The following is a 10000-nucleotide window of genomic DNA, read 5'->3' as shown; positions in this document are numbered from 1 at the left end:
AGTTCTTTTTCCCGTAATTTCTTTAATATTTACATGTACGAACTTGTTTCATCAGGGCTTAGCTGACTTGCAGTTTAAAGTTCCTACTTATTTACTTAAAACCAGCCTAAAAAAAAACACCAGCAAAGATGATTCAACTTCATCCTAGCATTTCTTAAATAAAACATAGGAATCGGCCAGAGGATAGGCCGAATATGGCCTCTTGTTTTTCATGAAACTACGATGGCCCAAGAACAAAAGTATTTACGTTGTTAATTTGCTCCTTTTTTTTTTTTTTTTTTTTTTGTTTCTGTGAGTAGTACAAATAAAGGTAGGAGAATTGTAAAACTGTAGTCTAACCGGACAATTAATTCAAATACTTAATAGGGACGCTGTTTTAACACCAACAATGTGGTTTTCTTATTGCAAGATACACTGAAGAACAACAAAGTTTGTAGTTGAATTTAGTATACCACACAATTTTAAGAACATATTTTAACATATTTTTTTTAAGTTTTCAAAGTTGTTAAAAAAAAACCAAACAATTCTAGTTGAAATCGTAAAAAAATAATATTCAGCCTCAGTCCCGAAAATAGGCATTGTTAGAAAAAAGAAGAGTGTCTTTTGCAACGGTAAATTTAGAACAAAACAGTGATTGAGGATGGCGTGAAGATGAGGCTCAGTGGAGCTTCGGGGTGTTGCTTACGGGAAGTCACAGTCCAGGGGCCGGTTGTTCGAAGCCTGGTTAGTGCTAGCCATTGGTTAACAGGTATCAAAAGCTAAAGGTTTCCGTGGTATTTAACTCTGGTTAGCGCTAGCCAAGCTTCGAGCAACCCGGGCCAGCATGATTATTTTAAGACGTTAATATGCCGCTTACTCAATTTCTTGCATAATTCATATGTCTCCACAGCTGTAAAGATGCTTGGCCTGATAGTGGGTCTCATCGCAGAATTCTTATTGGTCGCTGAAGCTGTCACGTCATTGACAGGAAAACGTGTCGCCATCGAATCAAACACTGTGCAACATTGCAAGGACACATCCTGCAAGTGTGGCGCTTCTTACGGGGACTCAAGAACTTTCATGTGCAACCAGGTCTGCCAAGGTCCGAAATGCAAGGAAATCACGTGTTCGGCTAAGAATTGCTTTCAAATATGTGACAACTGCCATATGAAGTGCACAGGTGACGTCGGATATTGTAGACAGAAGTGTCTCTCTGGTGCATGCACCTTCACATGCAATGCTAAGCAATGTAAGCAGGATTGCAACGGAAAGAAATGCGACGAGACGCCTAAAGACATTTCCGTGGGGTGCAGTATAATCATCATACCACGTTTTTATCTGGTCATCTTAGCAATTCTCTTTGCGACAACGAGTATCTTGTCTTTTGTGTTGCTGGTGACGTTTTATGGAGAACACGAATCTTGGAGTTCAAGAAAAAGTGGGGGATACGTGAGGCTTCAAAGCGTTCATGGCTATTTAATACAGGCGGAACTTTTGTAACTCTGCGTGACGCGTTTTATGTGACGAATTGTTGCCTGGCGGAAAACAGGCTCTGTTAATAGCTTAGTCTTCTACACTGTGACAAAAATAAGGAAGAAGAGTAGCGAAGGAAAACTGATAGAAAAGCCGTTTGAAGTACCTATCCACGTTAACCGGAACAACCACCTCCAAAGTCACTTTAACTGGTTTTAAACCATGAAGCAAGTCTGTGATACAGAATCGGGTTGCGCTCAGTCGTAATACATGAAATAGAATGTCCCATGCCTCAGTGTTGCAGTGTCTCGTAGGACCAAAAAGTAGGTTTTCAGTTCCGTGGCAGCTATGCCACGTGACAGAGCAGATAAAAAAATAGATTCGAAGGGAAAACATACCCAGGAGAATTGAAGAACTTCATTTAGGTCATCAGCATAGAGTTAAATGGCAATTATATTTTTACTAGAAAAAGAACAAGTTACAGGATACTTCATAACCAAAAATTTAGACATGAACGAGTTTTAAATTCAGGATCTAGGGGCACCATCACTCGATAAAGTTTCCATGACGAAATCAAATCCTGTGTGATTATAACTCTCTACCCTGAACTTTGAAAATTTTTCATGTTTAAATTTTTAGTTCTATTTCTGACCACCATGGCAGCAGAGAATACCATGACTTTGAAGTGCCCCTTCCAAGACAGGCATGAAAGTTTATTTGGGGTGTCAAGAGCGAGAAACAACATTGCCATAGAAACATGTGTTTTTCATTGGCTGGATTAATGGACCAAGAAGCCTTTATAATCTATTGTTAATACCCAAGTACAGGAACAAAAATATTTAGAACCTTTGATAAAGGAATGTTCAGTTTATAGACCTTCAAAAAAGACCCTGTTTTAAACTAAAATTTCAAGTACACGATGTCACTTTATTTTATCAAATGGTGTCAAAACGCAAAATGCATCAGCCAACTAAAGTGTATCATTGTGGTGCAAAAAAGTTTAAATTTTCCTTTTTATTTTATTATATTATATTATTATTATTTTTAATGCAGTTATTAGGAAAAAATGTACGAACAATTTACGTAAACAATAGCCCAGCCCAATATAAATGAAGAAGAGTACCTGTCATTCTTGAGAAAACAAGGTCATTTCCTATTTAATAGCCTATAATTTCATTGTAAAAACCATTTACATATTAGCAACATTTGTGCCAAATGCAGAAAAATCTAGATCCTTATACATCTATTATTCAAGTGAAGCTATGATCCTCGCAGTTATGAACGCAATTTTCGCAATTGCGTAAAGAAGCCTGAAAAAGTCGGGATTTCAACGGGGTTTGAACCCGTGACCTCGCGATACCAGTGCAACGTTCTAACCAACTGAGCTATGAAGCCACTGACGTTGGGAGCTGGCCATTTGTGGGTTCCAATGTTCCCGTGAGGAATGCATCAAGGATGAAATGATATATGAAATGAATCATATATGAATTATGGATATGAAATCAAGTGAAGCTATGATCCTCGCAGTTATGAACGCAATTTTTGCAATTGCGTAAAGAAGCCTGAAAACGTCAGGACTTCACAACATTGGAACCCACAAATGACCAGCTCCCAACGTCAGTGGCTTCATAGCTCGGTTGGTTAGAGCGTCGCACTGATATCGCGAGGTCACGGGTTCAAACCCCGTTGAAGTCCTAACTTTTTCAGGCTTCTTTACGCAATTGCAAAAATTGCGTTCATAACTGCGAGGATCATAGCTTCACTTGACTTCATATCCGCAGTTCATATATGATCCATTTCATATATCATTTCATCGATGATACATCTATTATTATTATCATTATTATTATTATTATTATTATTATTATTATTATTATTATTATTATTATCATCATCATCTCATAGGCAATGTCAGAATAGTAACTTCATGTAAGGAAAGATCACCAAAATTTAATTGAACATTACACAAACTGAATTAAACAAAACACAATTTAACAACAACTCCCTTGCTTCAGAGCTCAAGCCTTGTGTAAAATTTGTTGTTCGAAACTTGCTCCAACAAAATATCCATGTTAATGGTTTTGTCATGTGGAGCAATGTGGCACAGAAAATGTAAAATACACAATAAAATGGGACTGTTTAACAAGACATAACACCTATTTCATTGAGGGTAGTAAAGGGTACTTTCATGAACTACCAATTGCCTCTTTTACTTCCCGTGAAATGTGACATGGCCTTCTTTTTCCTCGTGAAACGGAATTTTGGCAATTACCGTGAGCCGTGCTTTTTCATAATTATCCCTGAAATGGGAAACGGGTGGTAAATTCACCGTGAACTGTGATTTTTGCATCGTGTCTGTTTCTTTTTTCTTTTTTTTTCTTTTTTCTTTATTTTGCTGGAGCAGGAGCCCAAGAAATCATAAACGTAGACTGTAAATATAACTCGGCAGTGCAAGGTACAACAAATACATCAGGATTGCATCACTAAAATTTGAGCCCTGGACACCTGACTTCGCTAGCCTTGACCGGCTTTTCTGGTCAATCAACATGGCGGAAACTACACGTGGCTCGGAAACCGTCCCAGAAGTCTTCCCAATGTAACCGTTTTGATGAGTGTCTTTATAATAGACGGTTGCAGCGCTTAACAAAAGTAAGTAATTTTTTGGTGTTTAAAAAATGTTTTTTTCGAGAAACTTGAAATGGCCATTTTATTATCCGTGAAATGTGAAATGTTCATTTTATTTTCCGTGAAAAACTTCTAAACTATAACTTTTTCATCGTGAAAAATGTTTCATAATGCATGGTGGATGCCTTAATTAGACACTTAATCAGACTGAGCGGATTAATTACAAGATTTTGCTTTTGACGTTCAAACCCATCCACGGGAAGTCGCCAGTTTATTTGCAAGAGCTAATTTCAGTTAAGATGCCAGGCCCGTATAGGTTAAGATCATGTTATAATGGTCTCCTACTTGAACCGCCATCTTTTCGAACTAGAGCCACCTTGGGCGATAGGTCATTTCAAGTAGCCCCGCCAAAATTGTGGAATGCTCTGCCGCATGAAATCCGCTCTATTTCTAACATCAATACTTTCAAGCGGCATCTTAAGACACACCTGCTTAGCAACGCTTTTTCTTCTCAAAGTTTATTTTGTGATATATCTATATATCCTGAGCTCCCCTGCCTCAGAGCTCAAGCCTTGTGTAAAAGTTGTTTAAAAAAAAAAAGTTAAACCTTCAACAAAATATCAATGTTGAAAGTTTTGTCATATGGAGAAACGTGCCCAGAAAATGTAAATGCACAATAAAAGGTGATGGTTTGACTAGACACAACAACTATTTCACAGCTAAAACTCTAATGCATTATGGCTAAGTCATGTTTATCATCAACTGTTTTTGGTTGATTGCGATCAACTGCACTTGGCCGTTGGGACGTGTTATCAATATATAATTTACATTTAAAGTATTAACAACCAACAGAACTGGTTGTGAAAAAAATAACACACACCCCACCCCTTCACACTTCTAACGGTGCATCTCCAAGTGTTCTAAGTGGCAGGATATTTTGTAGTTGAGTCTAAGAGTATTTATGCTCTGGAAGAAAGTAAATACACATAGGCACTTCAAAAAAATTAAATTAACTCGCCAGTCCACGCCCATTTAACACAATTACCATGGAGTCATGGGTTGGTGCTAGAAAAACTGTGATGTCCAATATTTGCTGCGTCAAACAGAAAAGTCATTAATGAATCATGAAAAGTAGACGGTTATCTTAAAGACCCTTTAACACTCACCTTGATGCTCTGCGCTTTGCTCGTTGTGAACTGTGAAATGTGAAATGGGTCTTCAAGCGAAGTCCAGTCGATTCGGTGTCCGTTGGCAGCCATTTTGTTTTTAGGACTGGCAGCAAGGAACTGGTAACTAAGGTACACACACCCCCTCCCCCAAAAAATACAGATGGGATCGGGTCACTCCAAGGGAAATAAGCCTTTTTAAATTCTCGAGGTTTGCTTTGATAACAGATGGCGTTTCACATAATATGTCGCGTGAATGCCTTCCAATCAGCTGCTGAGTACGATTGTGGGCACTGTGATAATCTCACTCATGCAAAGCAAGATAACAAACTTATTTTTAACAGGGTCATCTCTAGTACTCAAGTTAAACCAACCATACGCTTAAGATTTAAGGTTTTATTTCTTACATACCTAGACCTTTACGAATCAGGCAACAAAGACAACTTGAACTTACTGCAGAGTAATTGAAAATCTAAAATGCGTCTCTCTGCTTTTAACTATATTTCTTTCAAATGTAAAGCCTCATCCCTTAACAGTTCGACATGATAGTTCCTCTGCAAAAAAAAAAGATTGAAAAGAGGGTTTCATCTTTTTCAATGACAAATTACAAAAACTGTCGAGAATTACCACAGAAAAGAACACTGAGAATTTTACTGATTCATTGTTGACTGACTCTCCACGTTTGAAACTTTAAGTAACTTGACAGCACTGAAAACGCAAATTTCTTTGTTGCTTGGTTACAGAGTGTGCAAGGCATTTCACAAACTTCACGCCCACTCAATTCACTGATTAAAAAACAATAATTGATGTTTATAAAGGAGTAAATAAAAACGAAGCTCTACGTGCCTAACAAAAGCCTTGGCATGCCTTAATGCATATATCGAGTTTAACAAAGACAAAAACAAAAAATGCGTTTACCTGGTGCAGGCTAGATTTGTGCACAGCTGGATAAATCGTCGGTAATTGATATTTCATACAATCACGTAAACGGAAGTTTTTCTCCTATTTCATCGTCATATTTGGCAAAAAATTATTTGATCATTGTTCCGGGGGAAAAAAAAAGAACTGTTGATGTTTGTATGTGAACCTTGGCCACGTCAGTTTACTTTATCTGCATTCTCTATTTCAAGTGTTGGCTGACAAAAATCTCGAAATTTTCAAGCAACTAAAGAACTGAAAGAAGGTGAGTTCCTCGAGTGAGATCCTAAGCTCAGGCAATCCAATCCATACCATAACTTTGTGAAGGTACTGTTTCATATGTAATGAAATGGCAATGTGCAAGAGGAAAATGTTTAAAATTGAAGGGACACTGCCAAGGCTCTGGTTTTGCAAGATAGGGCTGCAGGCAAATCCGAGAGCGTTGGCAGAGGAAACCTTTCGCATCATAGTAAAACCCCTGGAGTTCCGAAATCACTGAGTGAAAAGTTCCGCCACCAAAACCTTTCCGTAAGAACAACCTTTTTTTGGAATGTAGCACTTAAATATTTGGTCAACACGTTTTAAAGTTACAACTGCATGATATGATATGAATCAAAATAAATCACGCCCAACTCGCCCGACTAGAACGCGGCGTGGTACCATTTATAACATGGTTCGCTTTTCTTTAAGAGCGAAAACCTCATGCAAGGTGAAGGTCTCTAAGTAATTGACAAAAAATCCATCGTAATTTAACTGTAAAGATTAATTTTTCTAATTTCAATTCTGACGATAATGTGAAAGATCGCTTCATATCTGAATGCAGAATCGAAGGAAATTAGCTGATTTGAAATGAATTGGAAGATTTGAAATTCGATAAAAAATTAAAAGCTTAGGGTCAAGTGGCGTCAAGCACGCATTGTTGAACTGGAATAGCCAAGGCTAAGAGATTAGTTCAAAATAAATAAGGACAACAACAATGAAACAATGAAAACTTGAGTCATTCCCCGCGTGATTTTTGGCACGGTTTGATGCCCCCCTGCATGAGCAGCTCTCGATGGTTCACTTCCCACTATTCACAAGGAATGGAGTTATCATATCGAAGAATTAAACCCACTTGGTTCGGGGCAAATTATACTCAAACGGAATGACTGTTTCGTTAACAAGTTCATATCTAAGGAGTAAAATCAAAGAACCCGGGTGACGGCGAGAAGGAAGTGTCGCCGATCTCGTACAAGAGATGGAAGTATTGTGCAGTCTTCCTTTCAAGTCTTCTTCTATTGTCATTGGGACGGCATGCGACTTATCGTCTTTGCTGCCAACACTTTCCGGCTCCTGAGAGCGAGCGGCTTCCAGATTTTACTTTGTCTATAACGCCATGCAGACGATTTCGATACCTCTACTTTATTAGTCAATGCTTTAAATGGCTACCAGGGGCATATACCTTTAATAACTCTACCCGGCTGACGATTTAGTGGTGAACTGAAATCCAGTTCATGAATGGACTGAAAAGTGGATGAGTACGGGAGACCGAGGCAAGAATGGGCTGTTAAAAACTTAGATTTTTTTAATCCTATCGGATAAAGCAAGCAGAGGTTAAACGAGGTTTTAACGTTTGTTGAAAATTCGCATACAGCGTTGTTTTGAGCCCGAAATACATTAAAATGTTCAAGTCAAATCAAGTAAAGTCTAATAATACTGATAAAATAAAATACAGAGATCACCCATATTTCACAAGGAATGTTTATCGCTTAATCACAAGCCGTTTCTCTGTAAACTTTCCAGAATCCTGCATGCTGGATTAGGATTGAAAGAAACCCTTAATTCAAAAGCATTACGAAAAGCTTTAATGATGTAGCTCAATCAGTTTCTTTACAGCTTAGCTACATGGGCTCATTCTGCCATATTGGCCTTTGCGCTCAATTAATAACGCTGTGTACATGATTTCCTTGAGAAGTGTTGTGTCTGCACTGAAACTATGATGGCAAAAATGGAATGCACTCTACTCAGTTTGATAAATTTAAGCTAAATTCTTGAAATTCTCCATCTTCGCTCAAAGACACTGACAATACTTTTCCTTGTGCTTGAAGACTCTGGCTTCATTTTGTTTTGGACTTCTTATTATAACTCATCAATTATTTTAGAAATATTAATCACAGAATAAGAAATAGAGGCTGAGAATAATAGTTCCAATGGAATTTAGAACCACTGAACATGAAGACGTGCTAAATCATGCGCGCTTTAAGTTTGAAGCCATGCACTTAAGGGACGGACCATTAGAAAAGTGATGGGGGGGGATGGGGAAAAAACCAAAAAGAAATTCATGCAAGGGAAAATGCCAAGAAAAGAAATTCACGCAAAGAAGAAGGTAAAGAAAAAAAATTCATGCAGAAGGAAGGTCCAATTGTGACTTTTATTTACAGTGCATTTCACAAAACTTTTGACAGGCGATTTGCGAAGTTCGTTTCATAAGTTCGCTTCAAACTTGGGAATTTCAATACGTAACTGTCAATCAAAGGGCAAACTTTGAAAGTGTTAAAAAGGGTTGACAGCCCTTGTACGTGGTCTGGTTTCTGTTGCCTTTATCATAATTTTGCTCTCTTGATCAGTACATATTTGAATGGACGCCTCTTTTAGGCGGTTCGAGTAGTATTCATTTAGCAATGGTTTTTGCCCTATGAGGCTTTATATTTGAATCTTTATACTGCTGTGTGATACGTTTTCTTCCAAGAAAATAGTTGTTCTCGAAAGTAATGTTTTTAGTTTCTTGGTGTTGATTTTCTCAGCAGTAATGTGAATGTGACCTTATGGCGTCTCGCTTTTGCGCCAATTTAATTCTAAGCTCGACCGATATATTCATCGGCGGTAGAAGCGAGTGATCTTCTGGTTTTAAATGTTTGACCCGGGCCCGGGTTCATTTTGTTTTTGAACGCCTGTTACATTGTGCCCTGTATCAGTGAAGTAGCTGGCTTCTTATAGGCTTTGTATGCCTTTTTTTCTGCGTTTCTTAGCAAATCGTCATGCTCTTTGGAGGCGTTGTTTTTTTTTTAATTCTTTCACTCGTTCTTCTGACTTCTTCAGCGTGTTTTGGTTTGTGGCCATGGTCAGTAGCTGTCCTCCTTGAACCTCTGGAGTTAATTCGTTCTCGTCGATGCTCTTTTGATATTTGATGTCGATGTCTTAAGGTCGCTTCTTTGTCGAGGCATTAAGATAACCCGACTCTAGATGGAAGTTCTCTGACATATTATTTGGTCAGGCAAGACCACGGTTTCGATCCTATCATGTGGATCTCATCAGTTGCCGATAGCTTGATTCAAGGTGAAGAGCTTTGTCTCTCTTTGTTTCTCATGTGTATATATCATTCTCACATTCGCTCAAAATAAAATTTGTAATAAATAAATATTAGAATTTGGTATCTTTGTAAATATTCTATAAAATTATTTGTGCCCACAGTAAAAATTAGAGGATGGGTCTTATCGCCTTGAATAATGATTCTACAATAAAATGAAAAAGAGCATTTACATGTAGTAGCGGTGTTAAAACTTTACAGAGAGGCTGTGTTGGTGAATGGAGTATGGCATCATTATGATGGGCTGTGGGAGAGGAATTCCAGAGGGCAGGGACTGCAAAAATGTGCAGGGAGGCCGTCCACTCCAAGTGGCTTCCTCCTCTCTCACTGTGTGTACAGTTTCGAAAAGATTTTGCATTAAAAAGTGGCCTGTATCCTTTGATCTGTTGTGAGTGTAGAATAATTTATAAATCACAAAAACATAGATAATGAATCAAGATTTCACTGTTAAAAAAAAAAAAGCAATGTTTGTCTAAAAAAATTCGTGCAGGGA

The 10000-nt window shown here is 38.0% G+C and overlaps 1 long non-coding RNA gene and 1 other non-coding gene across 2 annotated transcripts in view; both read left to right on the top strand.

Annotated features, from left to right (window-relative positions):
* LOC137973212 (uncharacterized) overlaps window positions 1-2367 on the top strand; it is an 18848-nt gene extending 16481 nt beyond the window's left edge. The window contains exon 3 of the long non-coding RNA XR_011117181.1: window positions 890-2367. This is a non-coding gene — a long non-coding RNA (uncharacterized lncRNA). The remainder of the gene's footprint in view (window positions 1-889) is intronic.
* Window positions 2368-3074: 707 nt separating this feature from the next.
* Window positions 3075-3147, top strand: Trnai-gau (transfer RNA isoleucine (anticodon GAU)). The gene has a single exon. It is a non-coding gene; the product is annotated as a tRNA-Ile (tRNA).
* Window positions 3148-10000: the final 6853 nt, after the last annotated feature.

The sequence above is a fragment of the Montipora foliosa genome, chromosome 10 (assembly GCF_036669935.1).
Source record: "Montipora foliosa isolate CH-2021 chromosome 10, ASM3666993v2, whole genome shotgun sequence".
Taxonomy (NCBI): Eukaryota; Metazoa; Cnidaria; class Anthozoa; order Scleractinia; family Acroporidae; genus Montipora; species Montipora foliosa.
Note: the sequence above shows the minus strand (reverse complement) of the source record. Positions and strands in the feature narration are given on the sequence as shown.